The following is a 26,582-nucleotide window of genomic DNA, read 5'->3' as shown; positions in this document are numbered from 1 at the left end:
GTCATCTGGTTGGGGATATGAATAGGAAGGGCTCAGAGGGATATGGGTCAAGTGCTGGCAAATGGGACTAGATTAATTTCGGATATCTGGTCAGCACCAAAGAGTTTGATCCAAGTGTCTGTTTCTATGCTGTATATCTGTGACTCTGGCTTTCCACAAACATTTGCCACATCTTTACGTTCAGTTTCTCTCTGGTGTCTATGTTAATACCTTGATGTCTCACTTTGCTCCCCCGCTTCCCGGGGACGTTAACCATTTTGTGTCTCGTTCTTCTTCAAGAAGCTGCATTGTAGGTTCACACTGAATTGACACTCTTCCCAAATCAGACCTACTCACTCTTAGCAGTATCCCACAGATATTAACTTTCAGGTGGAGGTATCCAAAATTCAGAGAGATGTCGGTTTTGATGTTTTTGTTTTTCTGCCCCTGTGAGATCCTGAATCAGTACCTTCAGGAAAATTAGAGTGGAGTGAGAACAGAGGGGGAGGGAGAGTGGGATGGTGCTTTCAATTTTGTGGAATAACAAAAGAAAAGAATATTCCACAGAAAGTAGAATTCCTTGTTCAGAATTTTTAACCTGCACTGACAGTGATGGCTTTTGTAATCTCTTTTTACATTTGAGGATCTGAAGACGGAAGTTTCAAAATCAACAAATGAAGGGCTTATGCCCAAAACGTTGACTCTCCTGCTCCTCGGATGCTGCCTGACCTCCTGCGCTTTTCCAGCGCTGCACTTTTCAACACTGACTCTCCAGTGTCTGCAGTCCTCACTTTGACATCAATGTCTGACAGTCACTCAATCCATCGGGAACGCAACGGTTTTCAACTCTGATTCTGTGAGAAGGAGCAAAGCGTTTTGGTTTCTGTTTGAGTACGTTTTCAGCATCAGTGGGACTGGATGAGAGACCCTACCGTTGCAGTGCACTCAGTGAGGAGCGTGTAATAGCTATACGGCCTGGGAAGAGGAATTCAAGTTGGGGACAGTCTCCACACATGTGCAGCTAAAGCTTCGGCCATGGAGAAACCCAAGGAATCCCGCCCTGTGGAGAAACGGTGGAAGTGTGGCGACTGCGGGAAAAGCTTCCGTGCTCCGTCTGCCCTGGAGGTTCATCGGCACATCCATACGGGGGAGAGGCCGTTCTCCTGCCCCGAATGCGGTAAGGGCTTTAGCCAGGACTCTACCATGCTGACCCACTGGCGTATCCACACAGGGGAGCGGCCCTTCAACTGCCCCGAGTGTGGGAAAGCCTTCAGGAATTCCTCGAACCTGCTCAGGCACCAGCGGCTCCACACTGGGGAAAGGCCCTTCAGCTGCCCCGAGTGCGGGAAGACCTTTGTCCGGGCCTCCCACCTCCTGACCCACCAGCGGGTCCACACGGGGCAGAAGCCCTTCAGCTGTCCTGAGTGTGGGAAGAGATTTACCCAGGCCTCCAACTTGCTGACTCACCAGCGGGTCCACACAGACGAAAGGCCCTTCAGCTGCCCCGAGTGCTGGAAAGGCTTCACCTGTTCCTCCCACCTGCGGAGGCACCAGCGAGTTCACGTGCCACCGCAGGGGGATTGAAGGAGTGACGGCCAAGTGCCATTATCGACTGGACTATCAACCCAGTTCCGGGGGCTCCCGGGTTTGAATTCCACCGCGACAGATGGTGGAATTGGAATTTGGTCAGAAATCTGGAGTTCAGAATCTAACGGTGAAACCATTTTCGGAGGTTGGGGGTGGTGAAACCCCCATCTGATTGACTCACGTCCTTTTAAGGGAAGGAAACTGTCGTTGTGGGAGAGGATTCACTCAGTCGTTCCAGCTATCTCCTTTTACCCGGTCTGGCCTACACGTGACTCCAGACCCACAACAGTCTGGTTGACTCTCCACTGCCCTCCCCTCACTGGCAAATGCGTGGAGAGAAACTTACTTGGAGACAAGATATGGGTTAAAATTGGTGAGTGAGGCAGTATTTCCTATGGGTTACGGCTGTAGCAAGGACCCAATTACAAAGGGATAACTCGGTGCTGACCAATAGTAAAGGAGAGAGGTGGAGGGGGGTGGCAGTGTGTGCGCTTTGACCTTGAGCTGCTTATTTTTTAAAAAAAAAGCAACTTTTTTGACCCCTTTTTGGTGAGGGGGGGGGGTGCGGGGGTGGAATCTGAAGCTGTAACAAAGTTGGGTCACAATAAAGGTTACCTGAACTTACTTACTGCCAGGCTCAGACTCTCATTGAAAGTTTTGAGCTCCAAGAGGTTTTTGTTTTAAAGCAGCCTCCTGCATTTTTTGCAGCCTCCTGCACTGAGTTTCCAATGTCGTGTATCAGATGGAGCAGTGAATGAGGAACTAGTATCGTTAGAAATTGTAAATTTTTCGTGAGTGCAGGTACTGCATCGTTTCATCAGCATTGTAAAGTTTACTGGCAGCACCCGGAGGTGTGGGTTGTGTTCACTAGATACGTGTATCTTTACAATTAAGAATACCTAAAATGATATATTCAGAAACATAGTTGAAGTCTGAAAGCATGTTAAATTTTTTAAAAGAGCTGTTGAAACCTTTCTGAAACTTGCACTGAATTATATGCAGTTTAACCACAGCTCAGGACAGGTTGGAAAGGGTGAATGGCCTGTTCATAGTCTTGTGAAATTGGTTCTGACTATGTAGAAATGAAGTCATAGAGTTGTACAGCATGGAAACAAACCCTTCAGTCCACGCCAACCAGATATTCTAACTTAACCTAGTGACCCATTTGCCAGAATTTGGCCAATGTCCCTCTAAACCCTTCCTATTCATATTCCCCATCCAGATGCCTTTTAAATGCTGTAATAATATCGGCCTTCACCACTTCCTCTGGCAGCTCATTCCATGAACTCACCACCCTCTGCGTGAAAAGGTTGCCCCTTAGGTCCCTCACAAATCTTCCACTCCCCCCACCCTAAATCTATGCCCTCTAGTTCTGGACTCCCCCCGAACCCCAAACCTGGGGAAAAGAGATACAAAAGTTCATTTACTCCCCCCCCCCCCCCCCCCCCCCCCAGGATAAAGAGTTGCCCAGAGGCAGGAGGTTTCACTCTGAACCTCACAAGACCAGTTCTGCGCAGTGACATCAACAATGGAACGAGGGGGTGGGGTAAGGTGTCTGGGTAATGGGGTGGGGCCAAGCCGCATGCAGTCCCTGCACCATTTGCAAAAATCCCAATCCGAGGAATCCGCCCGAGGCAGATAGGAAACGGAAGCCTTTCCTACAGGTGCCACACTTCCATGGTTTCTCCACGGGGCGGGATTCCACGGGTTTCTCCATGGCTGAAGCTTCAGCCGCTCACAAACGCGTGTGGAGCCCCTCCCCACCCTGAATTCCTCTTCCCAGTCCATATAACTGTTTCAGGCTCCACACTCAGTGCGCTGCAACAGTAGGGTCTCTCATCCAGTCCCACTGATGCGAAAACATACTCGAACAGGAACCAAAAAGCTTTGCTCCTTCTCACAGACTCGTAGTTGAAAATTGTTGCGGTCCCAATAGATTGAGTGACTGTCAGGCATTGACGTCAAAATAAGGACTGCAGACGCTGGAGAGTCAGAGTCGAAAAGTGTGGCGCTGGAAAAGCACAGCAGGTCAGGCAGCATCCGAGGAGCAGGAGAGTCAACGTTTCAGGCATAAGGCCTTTATCTGTTGATTTTGAAACTTCCGTCTTCGGATCTTCAAATACCCTGTGAAGACAGATTACAAAGCTCATCACTGTCAGTGCAGGGTAGAAATTCTGAATAGGCAATTTTACTTTCTATGGAATATTCTTGTGTTCTGTTATTCCACAAAATTGAAAGCACTCCCACATTCTCTTCCCCCTCTGTTCTCACTCCGCTCTAACTAATTCTCCTGGAGGTGCTGATTCAGGATCTTACAGGGGCAGAAAAGCAAAAACATCAAGACTGACATCTCTCTGCATTTTGGATAATTCCACCTGGAAGTGAATGTCTTTCACAACACTGGGATACTGCTGAGAGTGAGCAGGTCTGATTTTGGGAAGCAAAAAAAAGTGTGTCAATTCAGGGTGAATCGGGAATGCAGCTTCTTGAGGAAGAACCAGACACGAGATGGTTAACGTCCCCAGGGAGGTGCGAGCAAAATGAGACATCAAGGCATTAACACCGACATTAGAGAGAAAGTGAACCTATTGACGTGGCAAATATTAGTGGAAAGCCAGAGTCATAGAGATGTACAGCACAGAAACAGACCCTTTGGTCCAACTCATCAGTACCAACCAGGTATTCTAAATTAATCCAGTCCCATTTGTCAGCACTTGGCCTATGTCCTCTAAACCCTTTCTATTCATATACCCATCCAGATGCCATTTAATTGCTGTAATTGTACCATCCATCACCATTTCCTCTGGCAGCTCATTCCTTACATACAGCACTCTCTGAATATAGGAGTTGCCCCTTAGGTTCCTTTTAAATCTCACCCTCACCCTGAACCTATAACCCAGCCAGAGAAAAGACCTTGTCTATTTACCCTATCCATGCCTCTCATGATTTTATAAACGTTTGTAGGGTCACCCTCAGCCTTTGGCGCTCGACAGAAAACAGCTCCACTCTGTTCAGCTCAAACCCTGACAACATCCTTGTCAATCTTATCTGAATCCTTTCAGGTTTTACAATATCCTTCCTCTAGCAGAGAGACAAAAACTGCACACGATACTCCAAAAGTAACCAAACAAATGTCCTGGAGAGTGCACAACGTAACCTTCCAGCTCCAATACTCAGAACTGGGAAAGTTTTCAAAACCCACAAAAGACAACCGCGAAAGAATGGAGGTATAAACCGATCTTTTGCGGGTCAGCTTGTACATCAGGGCGGGGGGGGATGGGAAGGAAGCTGAATGTGCTGGAGCCAAGGTGGAGGAAGAACGGAGGCTGCAAAACCGGCTTGAAGCTGCAATGAGGAATATTGCATGTGCTTTACTTGTACCTGTTGCACTTACTTGTGGGAATTGGGTGCATTTTAAACATCAAAACAGAAAAGATATCTACTCCTCCCGCCTTCCCAACGTCGATCCTTCCGTCCCTTCTCACCCGGGTAACTAAGACGCATACCTGAGTTTGTGGAGTCTCCTCCCTCCCTGGATTCATTCCAGTTGCTACAAGTGAATAGATTTCCCCTCCTCCCATCTCTGTCTCCCTCCCAGGATGAAGAGTTGCCCAGACAGTGAGATTCACTCAAACGGACAGGGCCACTTCCCTGCTGTGACATCAACATATCAAGAGGCGTGTCACAGTTTGCAAAACCCCTTCCCTTCAGAGAATCCTCAGTGTGGAAGCAGGCCACTGGGCCCAAAGACTCCATACCGACCCTCTGAAGGTTAACCCACCACACCCATTCCCCTACACCTGTTGCTGTATATTTACCCCGACTAACGTGCACATCCCTGGGCACTAAGTAATTCAGCAAGGCCAATTCCCCCCCTAACCTGCACATCCCTGGGCACTATGGGTAATTTGGCAAGGCTAATCCCCCCCCCCCCCCCCCCCCCCAACAACCTGCACATCCCTGGGCACTATGGGTAATTTGGCATGGCCAATTCCCCCCTAACCTGCACATCCCTGGACACTATGGGTAATTTTGCATAGCCAACCCCCCCCCCCCCCACCGAACCTGCACATACAAATTCACCCCCATGGACGTGTGTGTGTGTTTGCATGAAAGAGAAAAAAAAATCTACATCAGTATATCTCTGCCTATTTGATAACAGATGCTTTATTTCTGTTGGTGTAAATATTGTTGTAAATCATAGCTGGGTGCTAATAGTTAGATGGAAGGGAGACAATTCCCCAAGTAGGGCACCATGAGAACCCTGGGAGAGCCCTATTTCTGGTTTACTTCCGAATGAACAAACATGAAGCATAAGCACCTATTTATTTCTAATTTTGTTTCATTTTTCTTGTTTAATTCCCTGTTATGACTACACTCTGTGCCTGGATGGTTGACAGGCTGGGAGATTGTGGGTTGATTACTGAATGTTTTATTGTTCCAGAAGGTGTAATAGGGAACAGGGAGATCAACAGAGGAATCAGGACCTGAAACCCGACCTGACACCAGACTACCCTGTGATCAGTGCTTTGATTAACAGTGCCAACCCTCTACCTTTACCTCGCTTCCCATCTGACTATCCCCTCGATATTCAGGATCCAATCCTTGTCATCCTGAAGCCATGTCTCTGTAAGGAGTCTCCGATCATAATTATTCTCCTCAGTGTGCAGTCAATTCATTCACTTTTGTTACATTGCAGCACACATTCAGACACACTGTTTTTAGTTTCAATTTTTGTGACCTTTAAAATCCAGTTTTGATTGCTGGTACATTTACTCCCCTTGTCCCTTTCTATCGTTCTCTGATGTTCATTTTCCACATCACTATACTGCTCACTGGCCTTGATTTGGATTGGCCATGCTAAATTGCCCAGAATGTCCAGGGATGTGCAGGTTAGGTGGGTTAGCCATGGGAAATGAAAGGTTATAGTTTCATAGTAATAGAAGCAGGAGTCAGCCATTTGGCCCATCCAGCCTGCTCCGCCATTCATTAAGATCGTGGCTGATCTATCCATCAACTCAGCTCCTCCTCCCTGAATTGTCCCAACTACCCTTCATTCCCCTACCATTGCAAATACCCATTCAACTGTGTATTTGAGTTTAGAGTCATAGCGATGTACAGCATGGAAACAGACCCTTTGGTCCAACCCGTCCCATGCCGACCAGATATCCCAACCCAATCTTGTCCCACCTGCCAGCACCCAAACGATAGTTCTCCAAACCCTTCCTATTCATATACCCATCCAAATGCCTCTTAAATGTTGCAATTGCACCAGTCTCCACAACTTCCTCTGGCAGGTCATTCCATACACACACCAGCCTCTGTGAAAAAGTTGCCCCTTTGGTCTCTTTCATATCTTTCCCTTCTCGCCCTAAACCTATGCCCTCTAGTTCTGGACTCCTCCACTCCAGGGAAAAGGTTTTGTCTATTTATCCTATCCATGTCCCTTTATGATTTTATAAACCACTATACGGTCACCCTTCAGCCTCTGACACTCCAGCGAAAACAGCCCCAGCGTGTTCAGTGTCTCCTTATAGCTCAAATCTTCCAACCCTGGCAACATCCTTGTACATCTTTTCTGAACCCTTTCAAGTTTCACAACATCTTTCCGATATGAAGTAGACCAGAATTGCACGCAATATTCCAACAGTGGCCTAACCAATGTCCTGTGCAGCCACAACATGACTCCTGTACTCAATACTCTGACCAATAAAAGAAAGCATACCAAACGCCATCTTCACTATCCTATCGACCTGTGAGTCCACTTTCAAGGAGCTACGAACCTGCACTCCAAGGTCTCTTGAGTGAAAATGTCTCTACTGCTTCTCTGGGCAGAGAATTCCATAGATTCACTACTCTCTGGGAAAAGCAGTTCCTCCTCATCTCGGTCCTAAATCTGCTCCTAATCTTGAGGCCTGGTCTCATCCAGCAGCAGAAATGACTGGATAGGGTAGGGCTTCATCCCCACAGTGCAACAAATTCCCACCTTCCATCAAAATCCCGGATGTAGTTACTCACTCAGTTGCTGTCTCACAAATGCAATACTTCATTGTAACTTCTTCTGCTCCCATTCAGGGCAAAACATCTTTGAAAGCTGCTCTGAAACTCCAGCCTTCACAATCACACTTCTGCTTTCACCGAAGAAGATTAGAGTCATATAGCACGGAAACAGACCCTTTGGTACAACTCGTCCATGCCGACCAGATATCCAAAATTAATCTTGTCCCATCTGCTAACATTTGGCCCACATCCCTCTGCATCGAGATGGGTACATGAATAGGAAGGATTTTAAGGAATATGGGCCACATGCTGGCAAATGGAATAGATTGATTTCGGATATATGGTTGGCATAGACGAGTTGGGCTGAAGGATCTGTTTGTGTGGTGTATGACTCTAACTGTCTTTGGTGAAAACAGAAATGTGGTTGTGAAGACTGGGTTTTCAGAGCAGCTTTCAAAGATGTTTTGCCCTTCCTGGGACCGGAAGAAGTTACAATGAAATCTTTCATTTGTGAGACAGCAAGCAACTAAGTGAGTACATCCGGGATTTTGGTGGAAAGTGGGAATTCATTGCACTGAGAGGATGAAGCCCGACCCTATCCAGTCATTTCTGCTGATGGCTGAGACTAGGCCTCAAGCTTTGGGGGAGTAGGTTTAGGACAGAGATGAGGAGGAGGAAGTGAGGGCTGCTGCTTTTCCCAGAGAGTAGTGTATCTGTGGAATTCTCTGCCCGAGGAAGCAGACTCCAATACGCCCCGCTCTGAATTCTTCGACTTGACGTATCCGTGACTGTAAACTTTGAAGAGTTTTCATTAACTGATGCAAATATTTCCCATTTGTCCAACAATCCAGTGTTAGCTGTTTCAGTCATTGAGATGGTTTTTATTCATCTACTAAATACATCTACTCTTATTAGACTATTCATAACAATGTACACGAGGTGATTCTATATAAGCAAGCTGTAGACAATTAAAAAAGGCCGACCAAGCAAGGAGGTGGTGAACAAACACAGGGCATCCCTCTTCGAGTATGCATCTTGTTTGTTTACAAATTAAACACATTTCAGATCTTTTCCTAGCTGCTTTCTGAAAATCTGGGTGCCACCAGGTTTGTGAGTGTTAACAATAATGTACATCATCAACTGAAATAGGCAGCAGCAAAGAATGAACACAAACCAGTCCAGCAGGGGACGCCCACATTTTGGTTTGAGTATTGAGGGAGTACCCTTGAGGCCCCTGTGATATCAGTACCATACCCAGGCTAATGTGCATTGAAACCAAATTATGAAGTGTTAACTTTCCTGCAAACTTCTGCCTGTGTGTATCTCTCTGTAACATTTTCCAACTTTCTTCATATCTCAGTTTGTCAGTTTTTGTTTATTCCTTCCTTCCTTCCAAGGCTAATGAGGCACTCACATTCCAGAGCAGCCCAAGTTAGGGAGTTGAGCCTCATAAATCCTGGCTGTGACACATTGCTGCTTAACCAAGTGTGCAAACTCTAAATCCCTCTCAGCTGTTCCATTTGCAAATCGAACACTGTTTTCAACACAAGTTGCTTGTGTCTCTGCATGAGTCCACAACCCGGGGAAATACAGCGGAGTCTTTAATGGTTGCCCAATGTGTCCTGTATGCCAAATTCATTCAAGTCTGGACATCCTGAAGCGAGCAATTATACTTCAGATTTCTACTCGCCAATTAAAACTATTGTTGGGCACTCAAACAGATCGGGGGCATCTTGAAGCATGCCACGGACCTCAGTGTGGGTCCAGGGCTTATCAAATAGGGTTTCATCTCTCAAAACCTTGGGGTAAGCAAATTCATTATTATTAACTTTGTAAAGCGCAAGTGCTCTCAGCAGTATTACGTCCTGACGCTAGGACCCTGTTGAGTTCTCTCACTAGTATCCTGTGGCTGAGTAGGGAGAATTGTATCAACATTTCTAATAGCACTTTTGTCCCTGGCCAGCTTTCCTCTTTATTTTGGATACAACAAAAGCAGCAACCACCCTCTATATTTCATCTCTCAAAGGATATTGGCCGGTGACCTGAGAGGACCAGGGAATTAACTGCCTGACTCGCCAACTGTGGGGGATGGAAATAAAGCCCCATGTCGGGAAAGAATTTGTTTATCGGGAAGCAGCACAGCTGCAAGGCCAACCGTCTCCGCTGAGCCTGGGAAACACAAGCTTTAGCAAGCAGGCACTAAGATGAGATTCAAAATGGTTTCCAGGCTTTAATATGTGACAAAATGGCTGACCCAAATCTAACAATTCTCCCACATCATCGCAGGGAATTAAACAAGAAAAATGAAACAACATTAGAAATAAATAGGCGACCGTGCTTAATGTTTGTTCATTACGAAGTAAAGAAGAAATAGCAGTCTCCCAGGACTCGAATGGTGCCCTACTTGAGAAATTCTGTCCAACACGTTTAATTGGAAGCAGTAGCTTTTGGAGTGCAGCTCCTTCATCAGGGGATTGTGGAATATAAGATTGTAAGACACAGAATTTATAGCAACAGTTTATAGTGTGATGTAACTGAAATTATATATTGAAAAAGACCTGGATTGTTTGTTAAGTCTCTCATCTGTTCGAATGACCATGATAGTTTCAGTTCTTTCAAATGTAAATCACAAAACCTTTTAAAATAGTTAAATCCTCAAGTGAACTTTACCAATTGGTGTCGCGTCAGCCCAGATAATGTATTGAAGATGTGAGCTCCCCTGTGTGAGACTGTCTGTGCCACAATGGTTAAACTGATTTACAGAATCTTACATGGATTCGTGCAGTTTTTGAGCAAAGTAAGGTAATTCTGCAAGTACAAATTCACCCAACAAACTTGTTGGGTGAATTGTTTGGGGGGGGGTGGAATGTATATTTGCAGATACATTCTATGTGCATTTTTCAAAGCAAAAATCTGCAGGCAGTCCATACATGTAATAGTTTGTAAATTTGACTTTGGAAGTAGAACCAGTCTGACTCAAGTTTGGGATACAGGCAGACTCTGACCTCACACATTCAATGCATTGTCTGAGCTGAGATGTGAGCTTTTGCTATAAAACCTTGTTATCTCAAAGGTGACAACAAGAAATTCTGGGGTTTATGTTGTAATGAGACCTGCAACGTATTGAAAAGGTGGAAGACTTAACAATCCAGGTTTGTTCAATATACCATTTCAGTGGCAGGACCCTGGAATGCTTTGCTCTAAATTGTGCCTTAGCATCTTATCCTCCACAACCACCTGATGAAGAGGCAACACTCCAAAAGTTACTGCTTCCAAAGAAGCTTGTTGGACTACAACCTGGAGTTGTGAGATTCTAGAATCTGGTTTCTAGTATCTGCAGTCCTTGTTTTTACCGAGTTGATTTTAACCCTACTGCGAATCCTCTTGCAAGGATACCTGCCTTGAAGAAGTTTTCCTCCTCTCTCTACAAGAATCTCAGGGAGTCCCTCTCCCACTGCAACTTCCGGGTCATTTCCTCTGCCCTGAAGCTCTTCAACCATGTCCAGAAACAGACTCGCTACCATAGCCACATTTGCTTCCTCAGCGCCTGCCTCTGAAACCAACTCATCCTACACTGACTCCGGACCACCTTTAACCAAGCAGAGTTCGGATCCGAACAGGCCACTCTACCCTCCTGTCTGACCTATCACCTTCATCCCCACCCCCATTCACCCATTGTACTCTATATTACTTTCCCCCCACACCCCCCCCCCCTCTCATTTATCTCACCACCCTGCAGGCACACTGCCTCTATTGCTGATGAAGGGCTTTTGCCCGAAATATCGATTTTCCTGCTCCTCGGATGCTGCCTGAACTGCTGTGCTTTTCCAGTACCTAATCTAAAGTGGATTGGCCATGCTGAATTACCCATAGTGTCTAGGGATGTGCAGGTTAGGGTGGATTGGCTATGTTAAATTCCCCATCCTGCCCAGGGATGTGCAGGTTAGGGTGGATTGGCCATGCTAAATTAGGCATAATATGCAGGTAAGGTGCATGACTCAGGGATAAATGTAGAGCAATGGGGACAGGGGAATGGGTGTTGGTGGGTGACCCTTGGGAGGGTCGGTGAGGCCGAGTGACCTGCTTTCATGCTGTGGGGATTCTATGAAAGGAGGGGTTTGGAAAGTGAGCTGTCCTCCCCGTCTGCTGCGCATGCGCAGTGAGGCGGCCCGCTGAAAGACTCGCCCCGCCCTCTGTACCGTCACGTTTCCTCGCCCCGCCCCTCGTTCATGTATGACGCCACAAGGCGGAAGTGGCCCTTTCAGTTTCAAAGTGAATCTCCCGCCCTCTGGACGACTCTTCATCCTGGGAGGGAGACAGAGATGGGAGGAGGGGAAATTGGTCACTTGTAGCAACTGGAGTGAATCCAGGGAGGGAGCAGACTCCGCAAACTCAGGTATGTGTCTTAGTTACCCGGGTGAGGAGGAACTGAAGGATAGAGATTGGGAAGGGGGAGGGCTGGATATCTTTTCTGTTTTGATGTTTAAAATGCACCCGATTCTCACCAGGAACTGCAACAGGTACAAGTACAGCACATGCAATATTCCTCATTGCAGCTTCAAACCGGTTTTGCATCCTCTGTTCTTCCTCCACTTCGGCTCCAGCACATTCAGCTTCTTTCCCTCAGTCACATTCCTCCTCCCCCCCATGTTCCAAGCTGACCCGCAAAAGATCGGTTTGTCCCTCCATTCTTTCCCGGTGGCGTCCATTACTCTTGTCTATTTCTTGCCTTATCCGGCCTTGTGCGTGAACAAAGTGTTAGCGTATATCCTCTTTCACTGCCAGCTGCTTCCTTGTTTGCGAAAGCTCTTTCACTTCCCATTTTTCGCCGACACTGAGCCTTCTGACCTCCTTGATTGTGTTTTTTTTTGTTTTTGCAGAAGCAGGAAACAGATGCTTATAACTGTTTGTACGAACATATCTAGTTTAACCTACACCCCCTCCCCTCACAGCACCTTATCTGTTTGTCTGTAACATCTACCAGTGTTTGCAGGCACATTTCATGTATGCACATTTTAGCTAATACAAAAGCAATTATATATTTCCTTCACATAGCTTTCATTCTTGTTAACTCCACTCTTGGCTGAAACAATTATACACTGGCGTTAGTTCATTTACCTTGCAGAAGCAATTATGGTTGCAGAAGTAACACTGCTTTACCTATATCCCACAGGGGAGACCCTACAACCTTGTATAAAATAATGTGAGGCATGGCGAGGGTAAATAGACAAGATCTTTGATCTGGGATTGCTCATAGGTTTATGGTGAGGCTGAGATTTAAAAGAAACCGAAGGGGCAACTCCCATATACAGAGGGTGGTGTGTGTAAAGAATGAGCTGCCAGAGGAAGTGGTGGCTGCTGGTACAATTACAACCTTTAAAAGGTATCTGGATGGGTATATGTTGGGAAGCATTTAGAGGTACATGGGCCAAGTGCTGGCAAATGGGACGAGATTGATTTAGGATATCTGGTCAGCATGGACTGAAGGGACTGTTTCTGTGCTGTACATCTGTGATTCTGGCTTGCCACTAATGTTTGTCACGTCTGTATGTTCAGTTTCTCCCTGGTGTTGGTGTTAATACCTTGGTGTCTTATTTGTTCCCCACATCCTGGGGACATTAACCATTCCCTGCCTGGCTGTTCGGACTGCTAGTCCGGATCTTCGGATTTCTAGGATTGGTCAATAAACACACCTGGAAATGACTCTTTGTCAATCACACAAGCAATAGTTTATTCTTTGATACAGCCGGGTTGCTGGACTCTGATCAGACCAGAAGGATTAGATTAGATTAGATTCCCAACAGTGTGGAAACGGGCCCTTCGGCCCAACCAGTCCGCACCGATCCTCTGAAGAGTAGCCCACCCAGACCCATCTCCCTCTAACTAATGCACCTAACATTATGGGCAGTTTAGCATGGCCAATTCACCAAACCTGCACATCTTTGGATTGTGGGAGGAAACCCACGCAGACACTGGGAGAATGTGCAAATTCCACACAGACAGCCCCCTGAGGCTGGAATCGAGCCTGGGACCTTGGTGCTGTGAGGCAGCAGTGCTAACCACTGGGCCACTGATGAGTACTCCTAGAGTGCCAAAAGAATCCGCCGACTTATACAGAGTGTGGATAGAACTTATGTACATTGTTTAGAGTCAGACATTGAGCATGATCACATAGTAACAACCAATCAGATCCCGCAAGGTCCTCGTGCATTTTTGACTTAGTCTATCATAATTTCTTGTAGACAACCTGTTCTTGGAATCATATGTGTCTGGATTTACGTCAGTCTGTGGTTTCTTGTTTGCTCTGAGTCATGAGTATCTGCCTGACTCAGTTCCGACCGAGTTAGCCAAGCAGAAGCCATTTTGTCCTACCTCCCATGTTAAAGTGGAGATTTGAGGCGGCCCAGGGAATCCCTCGTGGATTCAGACCTGTAAAGCCTCTCTCTTGGTTTGTCCTGGAGATCGTACTCTTTGGAAGCCTGGAATAAAACCCTCTTACAGTTTAGTTTCATTTTAGTCATCCCCTCTATTCACTGATAGCATCACTGTTGCAGCATAACACTGACACCTATAAGCTGAACTAACCAGGTTCTAATAACTCGGAGAATCGAGTACCAGCTCTTCCAGTGCCCCAGCAGGCTACTCTGATGTATTGATACAAAGTGGCTTCCTTCATACAAAAGTTTGCAAAAACATTGCATGATTTTAATTAGACAGATAACAGTGAAAGACAATAATTTGTAAGGAAGAAAAGTTAATTAATAGATCTGTGATCGCTCGTACAGACTTTGAACTATCCATCAGGTGGGAAAAACCTACCCAGCTTGCTAGCAAGATAAACTCCTATCATAAAGAGATACCAGTCTGAGCTAATTGGAGAGTTCATAAAGTAACCTTGCACAACTCGCATGTCTGATATTTTTTATTACAAAAATATACTTTATTCATAAAATAATTTGATGGTCTGTACAGTTGGTCATGCCATACATACGTAACCATTTACATACAGAGATCAGAATTTATAATTTTTATATACAGGTCTGTACGTTTATCAATCATATGTCCATATATTTAGCTGAGCCATCAGCAGAGCCCAAATGACTGCGTGGGCCCCCTGTTCTTCTTTAGGCAGGCAGATGTTACACGGTGGTCTTTCCCCACCGCGCCTTGGTGGCAGCTGCCCCAAGCTTCAGTATGTCCCTCAACACGTAGTCCTGGACCTTGGAATGTGCCAGTCTGCAACACTCAGTCGGAGTCAACTCCTTCAGCTGGAAGATCAGTAGGTTTCGGACCACCCAGAGAGCGTCCTTCACTGAGCTGATGATCCTCCAGGCACAGGTGATGTTCGTCTCGGTGTGCGTCCCGGGGAACAGACCGTAGAGCACGGAGTCCCCTGTCGCGGCGCTGCTCGGGACGAACCTTGACAAACACCACTGCATTCCTCTCCAGACTTCTTCTGCGTAGGCACATTCCAGAAGGAGGTGTGTGACAGTCTCGTCCCCTACTGCAGCCACTTCGAGGGCAGCGTGTGGTGCGGCTGAGAGTCCGGGCGTGCATAAAGGATCTCTCAGGCAGAGGCCTTCTCACCACCAGCCAAGCCATGTCTTGGTGCTTGTTGGCAAGTTCTGGTGATGAGGCATTCTGCCAAATGGCTTTGACAGTCTGCTCAGGGAGCTGCTCGATAGGATCCGCCCTCTCCTTTTCCTGAAGGGTCTCAAGGACACTACGTGCTGACCACTTCCTGATGGACTTGTGGTCAAAGGTGTTTTTCTTCATAAACTTCTCCACGAAGGACCGGTGATACAGAATGGTCTAACTACTCGGACCGTTCCGCGGCAGCGAGACCAGGCCCATCCTTTGCAACACCGGGGACAGGTAGAACCTCAGTACGTAGTGACACTTGGTGTTTGCGTACCGGGGATCCACGCACAGCTTGATGCCGCCACACACACAGGTGGCCATCAGGGTGAGGGTGGCATTGGGTGTATTTTTTCCCCCGTTGCCCAGATCTTTGTACAGCGAGTCCCTTCGGACCCAATCCATCTCTGACCTCCATATAAATTGGAAGATGGCCCGGGTAACTGCAGTGGCGCAGGTTCTGGGAAGAGGCCAGACCTGTGCCACGTATTACAGCGATGACAGTGCCTCACACCTGATGACCAGGTTTTTTCCCGTGATGGAGAGCGACTGTAGCTTCCATATGCCCAGTTTCTGCCTCACTTTGCTGATACGCTCCTCCCAAGACTTGGCACATCCCCCCCCCCCCCCCCCCCAAATACCCAGCAACTTCAGGTGGTCAGTCCTGATGGTGAAGGGGAACGAGGATTGGTCTGCCCAGTTCCCGAAGAGCATGGCCTTGCTCTTGCCTCGGTTTCACTTGGCCCTCGAGGCCCGTTCAAACTGGTCACATATGCACATGAGTCTGCGCACGGACAGTGGATCTTAGCAAAAAACGGCGATGTCATCCATGTACAGGGAGGCCTTGACCTGCAGGCCCCCGCTGGTGTAGCTAAGTATTTGGTCAGTGTTTGTTGGTTTTCTGTATACGCCGGTTTGTAGTTCTCCGTTGTCCTTTCTTTCGACACCAGCAACCATCCCAACACACACAAACAAAGCTGTATCAGAAGACGATTCTGACGAGCCACCATGAACTTCGGAAAACAGAGGAGAGCCACCTATACAATGTCTTCAAGAAGAACGGATACTCAAATAATACAGTGCACAGATTCCTCAAGAACAAACTACGACAAGCAGACCAAACACAGCCAGAAACCCTCACCACCTTATCATACATCAAAGAAGTTTCAGAAATGACAGCCAGACTACTAAGACCCCTCGGAATCCTAGTAGCACACAAACCCACCAACACTCTGAAACAGAAACTAACAAACTTTAAAAGATCCAGTACAACCCATGGACAAAACCAAAGTCATCTACAAAATTCCACGCAAGGACTACCACGAACACTATGTAGAACAAACAGGAAGAAAGTTAGCCACCAGGGTACACGAACACCAGCTAGCCACAAAAAGACACAACCCTCTCTCCCTTGTCGCCCTACACACGGATGAAAACAAAACACCATTTCGACTGGGACAACACATGTATCCTAGGACAGGCTAAGCAAAGACATGCCAGAGAATTCCTAGAGGCCTGGCACGCCAACCACAATGCCATAAACAAACGCATAGATCGAGATGCCATTTATCAACCCCTCAGAAAACAAACAGGAAATGACATCACCACAAACTCCAGGAACTCCATCCAGGAGAAAGATATAAATAGAAAGCAGGAGACAACAGCTTCGCTTCACTTGGAGGTCACCACTGATGTTGTTACCAAACGAGATAATGAAACGTCTGGATATCGAACCTACAGCTCATCAAGCAAACCTACACCCTAAAGTGATATTTCTCTTCGGAGGGTTGGCAGTAGGAAGTCTGATTTAATAGATTGGAATCGGGGACTGGGGACGGGGCAAGTTAGTCATCTACCGATAGAGAGGAGTAACATACTACTACTACCTCTGGGGTGAAGAGGGTTCTGTGGGCCTGTATAAATAAATTGTTTGTGGACTGAGGAGTTTCCCCTGTCAGATTTCCCTTTTCTCGAATAGGCCCGTCCTGTAACATTCTTCCAAACTGTCCAGTACTCCATCGACTTTAGTGTGGCCCATCCACCTATGCCTGCGTCTCAGTCAGTTATAAAAATGACACAGCAGTGGTCCCAAAACATCCTTGTGGAACACCACTAGTAACTGGACTCCAGACTGAATATTTTCCATCAACCACCACTCGCTGCCTTCTTCCAGTTTCTAATCCAAACTACTAAATCACCCTCAATTCCATGCCTCTGCATTTTCTCCACCAGCCTACCATGTGGAACCTTATCGAAGGCTTTACTAAAGCCCAAGTATACCACGTCAACTGCCTTACCCTCATCTACATGCTTGGTCACCACCTCAAAGAACTCAGTGAGGTTTGTGAGACACGACCTGCATTTCACAAAACCCTATTGACTCTCTCAAATCAAATTGTTGCTTGCTAGATGATAAATCTTATAATCCTTTCCAAAATCTTTCCTACAAAAGAAGTAAGGCTGTGTGTAACTAACCTCGATCCTTTCGAGTCTAATATCTCTTACCTCATTCTTTTCCTGAGTGAACACCGATGAGAAATGTTCGTTTAGCGCCTCTCAGATCTCTGCAGGTCCACGCTCCACTTCCCACTTCTGTCTTTTACTGGCTCTATTCCTACCCTAATCATCCTTTATTCCTCACATACCTACAGAAAGCTTTAGGGTTCTCCTTTTATTCTATTTGCTAAAGACTGCTCGTGTCCTCTCTTTGTTCTTCTTGACTCCCTCTTTAAATCCTTCCGAGGTGATCTGTAATTCTCCATAGCCTCATCTGTACCATCTTGCCTCATCAACACATAAGCCTCATGGAACAGCAGCATAAGACACAGAGCTCATGTCAAAAGATCAGTGTCATGCAACTGATAGAATATATTGAACAAACTTAGTCTTCATCTCTTAGAATGGGTGCGGGCTTTGGTTCATTAATATGTAACAATGTTCTTGAGATGACTTAAAGTTTTATATAAAAAAACTCCACTCAGACAATGCATTAAAGGTGTGAGATTTGAGTCTGTTGGTATTCCAATCTTGAATCAGACAGGTTCTGTTTCCAAAGTCAGAATTTGTAAAATATTAGATGCATTGACTGCCTGCAGATTGTGTGCTTTTTGAACAAAATTGAATGTATCTGCAAATATAATTCTGCCAATACAATTTCACCCCATAGAATAGTGTGTGTGTGCATGAGAGAGTGAGTGTGAGAGTTTGTGCGTGAGAGTGCGCAGAAGTGTGTGTGTGCATGCTTGGAAAAATGTGTTTGATGGAGTATGAGCCTGCGAGTGTGAGTGTGTGTGTGTGTGTGAGAGAGAGGCTTAATAAAAGCAAGGGGTTGTACAGATGATGGTCGGGCCATGAGTCGTGTTTTAGAAAATAGTTCTTTGGAAGTTGCGTCACTGCTAGACAGGGTGGTTAAGAAGGCATTTTGCAACATTGCCTCCATTGTTCACACCATTGAGTATAGGGGTTGGGACATCATGTTGAGGTTGTACAGGATGTTGGTGAGGCCACTTTCAGACTATGGAGTACAGTTCTGGTGGCCCTGTAATAGGAAGAATACTATTAGAGAGGGTTTAATAAAGATTTACCAGGATATTGTAAAGACTGAGACTTTATTCACTGGAGCACAGGAGGTTGGGGGGGGGGGTGACCTCATTGCGATTGATAAAATCATGAGGATTGGAGGTAAGGTGAATAGCAAATGGCTCTTGCTTAGCATAGGGGAACTCAAAACTAGGGGGGCATTTTTTTGTAAATGTAAGGAGAGAGATTTAAAAGGAACCGGAGGGGCATTTTGAAAGCGGTTGATTTGCATGTGGAATGAACTTGCCGAGGATGTGGTAGATGCAGGTACAGTGACAACATTGAAACAGCAGTACACGAATAGAAAGGTTTAGAGGGATATGGGCCAAATGCAGGCAAGTGGGACTAGTTTAGTTTGGAATCCTGGTCGGCATGGACGAATTGGACCGAAGTGTCTGTTTCTGTGCTGTATACCTTTATTGAAACCAGTAGAATTCTGAAAGGGGCTTGACAGAATAGATGCAGATAAAATGCTCCTTTGGTGGGGAGGGTCATCGAATTCCGACAATGTGGAAGCAGACCATTCAGCCCATCTGTTTCACTCTGGCCCTCTGAAGAGTATCCCACCCATATCCAACCCCTTACTCCGTATTTCCCGTGGCCAAGCCATCCTAACCTGTACATCCCTGGTCACTATGGGTAACTTAGCACGGCTAATTCTCCCTAACCTACACCCGAATCTATAACTTACCTTCTCAAGAATGTAATTTAAATGCAGAGCTTTTCTAAGTAAAATGTCAGTCTGACTCAACATTGGGACACAGACAGAATTCACACCTATTGTCTCTACTTATAAATAGGGCACCGTCTCTTCGAAATGTAGATTAATTTAGATATAACTGCGTCACTTTACATATTAAGATATCCCTTTGAATGAACCCACATCCCTTTGAAATATAATCTCGTCCATTTACATCTCTTTATTTGCAGAAATACCCGTTAAAATGTCCATGTCCCTTTAAAATGCAGATTGCCCCCTTTAGATATGACGCCGTTCCGTTAGATGTCGGAATATCTGTTTAAATTGAGCCGTGAGCTTTCCCAATGTAGACAGGGCTCCTGGAAACGTGGCAGTGTCCCCCCTGCAGCTGCAGAGCGAGACAGGAGAGTTTGTTTTTGTGAATGAGCAGTTGTAGCGCGAGGTGGCTGTTGCTTGGTGACAGTGAGGCCCGGCCTGGCCTGGCCCCGCCCATCCCCCCGTGCAGACGTCACGCGGGGGCGAAGGCGGTTGGGAGGAGAAGTCGCTCGAGCAGGGAAGCGGCGGCCGTTAGGAAAATGGCGCCGTGCGGCCCGGGCAGACACCCGTCACTGGGCACCGCCGCCTTCCTGGCGCAGCTGCTGTGTCACGGCCACACCGGCCGGCTGTACAGCAGCCAGGAGCCGGTGAGCATTCTGGAGGCGGATGGGGTTAAGGGCCTGCTTGGGAACTCGTCGGCCGCCTGGGTGGTGGAGTTCTACTGGTCGTGGGGCGGCCCCTGTGTCAACTATGGGGCCACCTGGAAGGTACTGGGCCCGGGAGGTGAAAGGTGAGGCAGGTTGGGGGGGGAACGGAGGGGAAGGAATGTGGGGCCTGTCCTGTCATAGTGACATTTTACACTCACTTTCCATCTGCTTTTACTGGGGCTGTGCTGTTTCCCCCTCACTGTGTGTTTAATCCTTGTGCTGTTTGCTCTTTGCTGTTACTTGTGCAATTGCTGAGGGTAGTGTGTAAATACTAGTGAAGGATACTATGCACCAGCATGTATATTTTCCTCAGTCATTCAGAGGGCAGGACCTGTTGAGAATGGTTAGTAAAGCATATGGTGCACTAAGCCTTGTTAACATGGATATAGTTTGTTATTTGGAAAAATATACTTTTTATTTAGAGTCATAGATGTGCAGCACGGAAACAGACCCATTCGGTCCAACCTTTCCATGCCAACCAGATATCCTAAATTAATCTAGTCCCATTTGCCAGCACTTGGCTCATATCCTACTAATCCCTTCCTGTTCATATATCCATTCAGATGTGTTTTAAATGCTGTAATTGTACCGGCCTCCACTACTTCCACTGGCAGTTCATTTCATATGTGCACCACCCTCTGCATGGAAAGGTTGCCCCTGAGGTACCTTTAATATCTTTCTCCTCTCACCCTAAACCTATGCCCTCTTGTTGTGAACCTCATCCCTATACTGATGAAAAGACATTTTAAAAAAAAGTGAGCAGCCAGACAAAATGCAAAAGCTATAAAATGTTGAACCACATGGGGAAAAAGAACTGTGGCTCTACCCTTTGTTTCTCCTCTTGGCATTTGAACACTTAAAATCTGTCAATAACACCAGCATCGCCACAGAGCACATTGTGTCTGTTCTGTGGTGTGAACAACAGCGCACCTGCTCGCTGGTGTCACCAACACATTATCCATGCTCCTCACTGTCAGCAGAAAAAGCGACATCGCTTATCTCTGTTCCTAAAGGTCTTCCCTTTATTCTTAAAGCTGTGCCCTGTGGTCCTAGTCTCCTACCAATGGAAACATCTTTCCAATGTCATTGCAATTGGGGATGAAGCCCTACCCTGTCCATTAATTTCTGCTGATGGGTGAGACTAGGCCTCAAGGTTAGAGGGAGTAGCTTTCAGACAGAGAAGAGGAGGAACTGCTTTTCCCGGAGACTCGTGAATCTATGGAATAGTCTAGATTAGAGTGGTGCTGGAAAAGCACAGCAAGTCATGCAGCATCCGAGGAGCAGGAAAATAGATGTTTTGGGCAAAAGGCCTTCATCAAAATCTATGGAATACTCTCTGGCCAAGGAAGCAATAGAGGCAGCTTCATTAAGTATATTCAAGACACAGTTAGGTGGGTTTTTGCCTGATAGGGGAATGAAGGGGTTCCTTGTGACAGTGCAGGGAGGAGGAGATGAGACGATGGATAGATCAGCCATGATCTTAATGATTGTGGAGCAGGCTCACTTGTAGCAACTGGAGTGAATCCAGGGAGGGAGCAGACTTTGTGACCTCAGGTATGCGTCTTGGCTACCCGGGTGAGGAGAGACATAAGGACAGGCTGGGACTGTTTTCCGTAGCGTTCCAGAGTCTGATGAGTGACCTTATACGCTTTTATATCGTCATGAGGGACATGGATAAGGTAAATAGACATGGTATTTTCCTTTGGATGGGGGAGCCCAGAACTAGAGGGTAATAAGTTTAGGATCAAGAATGTGGTATTGCAGCAAGTCAGGCAGCATCCGCGGAGCAGGAAAATCAACGTTTCGGGGAAAAGCCCTTCATCAGGAAAGTGTGTGTAGTGTGTTTTGTGTATAAGACTGTGTGCGTCGGTGAGTGTGTATTTGCATGTGTGCATGCTTGATAAAGTGTGATTGTGATGGAGAATGAGCCTGCGCGAGGGTGTGTGTGTTGAGAGGGTAGTGTATGTGTGTGTCTGAGAGAGAGCGTGTGTATGAGAGAGGTATGGATATGTGAGGGGTTGCATTTTGCTAAATTAGAGGGCAAGACTTGTACAGGTAATATTAGGGCCTGGGTCGTGTTGTAGAACAGAGACCCGAGGGTGGTCGTGTTCATTGTTCTTGAAAGTTCCATCACTGGTAGACGGGGGTGACGAAGGTGTTTTGCGCACTTGTCTTCATTGTTCACATACTGAGTACAGGAATTGGGACATCATGTTGGAGATGCACACAGAAAATACTTTACTCAGAGGGTGATAGATGTCTGGAATGCATTGCCAGCAGAAGTAGAGGCAGGGACGGTAGATTTATTGAAGGTGCATCTGGGCGGGGGAAATCCAAGATGGCGGCAACCCAGCAAGTCTGAGTCTGTAGTGCTCTGCTGTGGTTCTGTTCGCCGAGCTGGAAGTTTTTGTTGCAAACGTTTCGTCCCCTGTCTAGGTGACATCCTCAGTGCTTGGGAGCCTCCTGTGAAGGGCTTCTGTGGTGTTTCCTCCGGCATTTATAGTGGCCTGTCCCTGCCGCTTCCGGTTGTCAGTTTCAGCTGTCCAGGTCCAGGTCTATGTGTTTGTTGATGGAGTTTGTGGATGAGTGCCAAGCTTCTAGGAATTCCCTGGCTGTTCTTTGTTTCACTTGCCCTATAATGGCAGTGTTGTCCCAGTCAAATTCATGTTGCTTGTCGTCTGCGTGTGTGGCTACTAGGGATAGCTGGTCGTGTCATTTCGTGGCTAGTTGATGTTCGTGGATGCGGATCATTAGCTGTCTTCCTGTTTGTCCTATGTAGTGTTTTGTGCAGTCCTTGCATGGGATTTTGTACACTGTTAGTTTTGCTCATGCTGGGTATCGGGTCCTTCGTTTTGGTGAGTTGTTGTCTGAGAGTGGCTGTTGGTTTGTGTGCTGTTATAAGTGTGTATTAACATCACCAAATATATCCAGGTGTTGGGGTGGGTGGGGAGGAGGGAGGGTACTCACTGTTAACTTTAGCTTGGTCGTACACTTCAATTTTATTCACTCTTATGGGGTGCCTGGGTCAAGGGTGGGGCACTGGTCGGGAGAGAATATGATGGGTTTTCGGAAAGGAAGTGATTCCCCTGGAAACCAGGGGGAAAATCTCCGTTTAGATATGTTTTTGTTTTTTTTATTTAGAAATAGTTTTTTATTATAATAGTGTGAGTGTAATAAAGAATCACTTTTTGTGAATTTTCTATGGTCTATGCTCGAGGTGTTTTGGATGGTGTTTCTCCTCCCAGGGGGTCTCGGACTTGCCTGGATGGTTATGGTTAGTCATTCGATTAAATGGTGCACCTGGAATATCAAGGGGAGTAATTCTCCAATCAAAAGGAAGAAAATATTATCAAACCTATGAAGAAAATATTATCAAACCTCGAAAGAATGGATTGATATAGCTCTTCTGCAGGAGACGCATTTATTGGATAAAGAACATTTGAAATTACAACAGGGTGGATTTGATCAGGCCTTCTTTTCTTCCTCCAGCTCAAAGTAGGGGGGTAGTCATTCTTATTTGGAAGAATCTCCCTTTCAAAATCCTAAGTCAGATAAAAGATGAATCTGGACGATATATACTAATTAAAGCCCTTATAAATGGAGAGGAATATGGGATTTTAAACCAGTATTGTCCCCCGGCGCATCCTTTCAAATTTATAACGGAAGCCTTCTCCAAACTGATGGCTCTCGGTGCTCATCATACAATTATAGGGAGAGACTCGAATTGCATTATGGAGCCGGAAATAGACAGGATACCCAAGAGTACTGCGGGTGTATCCCCCAGATCTAGACAATTGGCGGATTTGAATCAAGAATTAGGATTAATAGATGTGTGGAGGTGCCTCCACCCACAAGGCAGAGATTTCTCTTTTTACTCTAATCCACATAAATGTCACACTAGAATTGACATGTTTTTTGCCCCCTTGACTTTTTAAAATTCCTTATCATCCTGTAAAATAGATGATATAATAATTTCTGAACACGCTGCTGTGTACATGGAAATCAAGTCTCGGAACAATGAGACATCCCCCCCCCCCCCCCGGCCCCGACATTGGCGTATGGATTCCTTACAAAATATTTTTCTCAAGAATTTAAAGCTTTCTTGGAAATTAATTCAGGTACGGCTCGTAACCCGTCAATGATGTGGGAGACTATTGAAGCTTATGCGAGAATTGTGATCATTTCATACTCGGTGACCCGGAAAAAATTAAAGGTAAAACAACAGCGTCTACTTGAGGTTCGCTTAAAAGCAGCTGAAACAGCATACGCTGACAGACCTCCTATTGCCAAATTACTAAAGGATTATGACCCTTTGGACAGCTCTGAATACCGCCTTCACCTAACGGCAAAGAGGGAAATATTATTTGCAAAACAAAGATTATATGAATTTGGCGATAAACCTCGTAGATGCTTCGCATTTCTCGCAAGGATAAAACGGGGCCCCTCAAGCTATCAGGGAAAGTGCTGGTACTTTGACTCACGATCCTAAAAGGATCAACACAATCTTCAGAAAGTTTTATTCTGATCGCAGGATTGTGAAGATAGAGCCAGGTGGATGCAGTCCTTTTTTAAAAGCCTGGCTTTTCCGGACTTAATCCCAGAACAGGTATCATTCCTGAATGCTCCCCCAACAACGCAGGAAATAATTGATGTAATCAGGCAACTTCAGAGCAGTGAGGCACCTGGCCCAGAGGGCTTTCAGGTTTAATTTTACAAAGAGTTCACAGGAGTATTAGCTGGCCCGCTTATGGACATGTACAACCACTCATATAAGTCAGGGCTGCCTCCCACCTTCACTGAATGAGGTGAATATCTCCCTTATTCTCAAACAAGGAAAGGATCCAGAAGATTGTGCATCATACAGACCAATATCCTTGCTAACTGTAGATTTTAACATTCTCTGTAAAACATTAGCATTGAGGCTAGAGGGGATACTGCCATATATCATAAAAGAGGAGCAGACTGGGTTTATTAAGGGCCGTAGATCATCTGATAATATTAGAAGGGTCTTCAATGTGAATCAAGTCTGTCATCAGGAAAAAATACCAGGAATAGTAGTCTCATTGGATGCGGAGAAGGCATTTGACAGGGTTGAATGGTCATACCTGTTCTATACATTCGAAAGGTTTGGCGTTGGAAACCTATTTGCCAAATGGGTCTCAACACTGTATAATGATCCCAAAGCAGTTGTGATCACCAATGGATTAGGCTTCGATAGCTTCAGTGTGGGTAGGGGCTGCCGTCAGGGATGTCGTCTCTCACCGTTGCTATTCACGCGAATAATTGAGCAAATGGCGGAAGCTATATGGGCTGACTCTAATATAACAGCCCCGAGGGTTGGTACAGGTAAACATAAAATTACCCTATAAGCAGATGATGATCTCCTTTTTCTTAGTAATCCTCTGATGTCCGTGCCTCGCTTAATCCAAGCTATTAATGCATTTAGTGCATTTTCAGGCTACAAAATTAATTTTTCAAAATCGGAGGCCATGCCGATGGGTGGCCTCACTAGTATGTCCCACTTCCCCTTTCAGTAGTCTCTGAGGGTTTCTTTATACTTAGGCATTTTTATCGCCCCAGTATTTGGCCAGCTATACAAGGCCAATTTTGTGCATCTATTGGAAAGGGTAAGACAGGACCTTCAACGCTGGGGAGACCTTCCAATTTCCTGGCTCGGTAGAATAGCCCTAATTAAAATGAATGTCTTGCCCCGTCTCTTATATCCTATGAGAATGCTTCCGGTGATGCTGCCGAAGCTGGCACTGTGCAAATTGTATGGTTGGCTGGGTTCTTTCATCTGGAACCATAGACAGCTCCTCATTAAGCTAAGGAAGCTACAAGTTCCACTGGCAAGGGGAGGACTGGATTTTCCAGACTTTAGGAAGTATCAGTTAAGCTACATAGCCGATTGGGTCACGTCAGGCCCGCAATCAATCTGGATGGACATCGAGACTTCTCAAGTACAGTGCCCTCTGATTAACCTCTTATTTTTCGATAAGATGAAAATCATTACGGACCACTATAGAAACCCTATAGTACTAAACACAATTAAAGTTTGGAATATAATGCGGCAAAACGAGGGTAATTCACATAAAACATCCCCCTATACTCCTATAGTGGGGGCATGGGGTTTTCAGCCGGGGCTTACAGATGCCACATTCAAATCCTGGAGATCCAGGGGTATCCTGTTTAGGGGATCTGTTTGAGAAGGGGGTCCTGATGACTTTTGAACTGCTGCATCAGGAATTTGGATTACCTAATGGAGACCTCTTTTGATAATTCTACATTCGAGACTACATACAGAAGACAACTGCGTTCTTAGATGTTTTCTATAAATCAGATAGAGAACGTAGAGT

The 26,582-nt window shown here is 46.1% G+C and overlaps 2 protein-coding genes across 10 annotated transcripts in view; one reads left to right on the top strand and one right to left on the bottom strand.

Annotated features, from left to right (window-relative positions):
- Positions 1 to 26,582, bottom strand: part of LOC148144444 (uncharacterized) — a 245,430-nt gene that overhangs the window by 143,292 nt on the left and 75,556 nt on the right. The window lies entirely within an intron of this gene.
- Positions 1 to 26,582, top strand: part of LOC148144445 (uncharacterized) — a 248,217-nt gene that overhangs the window by 205,373 nt on the left and 16,262 nt on the right. Inside the window, exon 1 of one of the 9 annotated variants that reach the window (XM_087974733.1) lies at positions 1,607 to 1,939. The exons of 2 other annotated variants lie outside the window; for them this stretch is intronic. The gene's annotated coding sequence lies outside the window, so the exon portion shown is untranslated. 6 more of the 9 variants (XM_087974737.1, XM_087974739.1, XM_087974731.1 and 3 more) reach the window with 6 other exon arrangements.

This window comes from Chiloscyllium plagiosum, unplaced genomic scaffold (genome assembly GCF_037043375.1).
Source record: "Chiloscyllium plagiosum isolate Xiang-an unplaced genomic scaffold, Cpla_swu_hap1 HiC_scaffold_27, whole genome shotgun sequence".
Classification (NCBI taxonomy): Eukaryota; Metazoa; Chordata; class Chondrichthyes; order Orectolobiformes; family Hemiscylliidae; genus Chiloscyllium; species Chiloscyllium plagiosum.
This window is presented reverse-complemented; position numbering and strand designations above follow the sequence as displayed.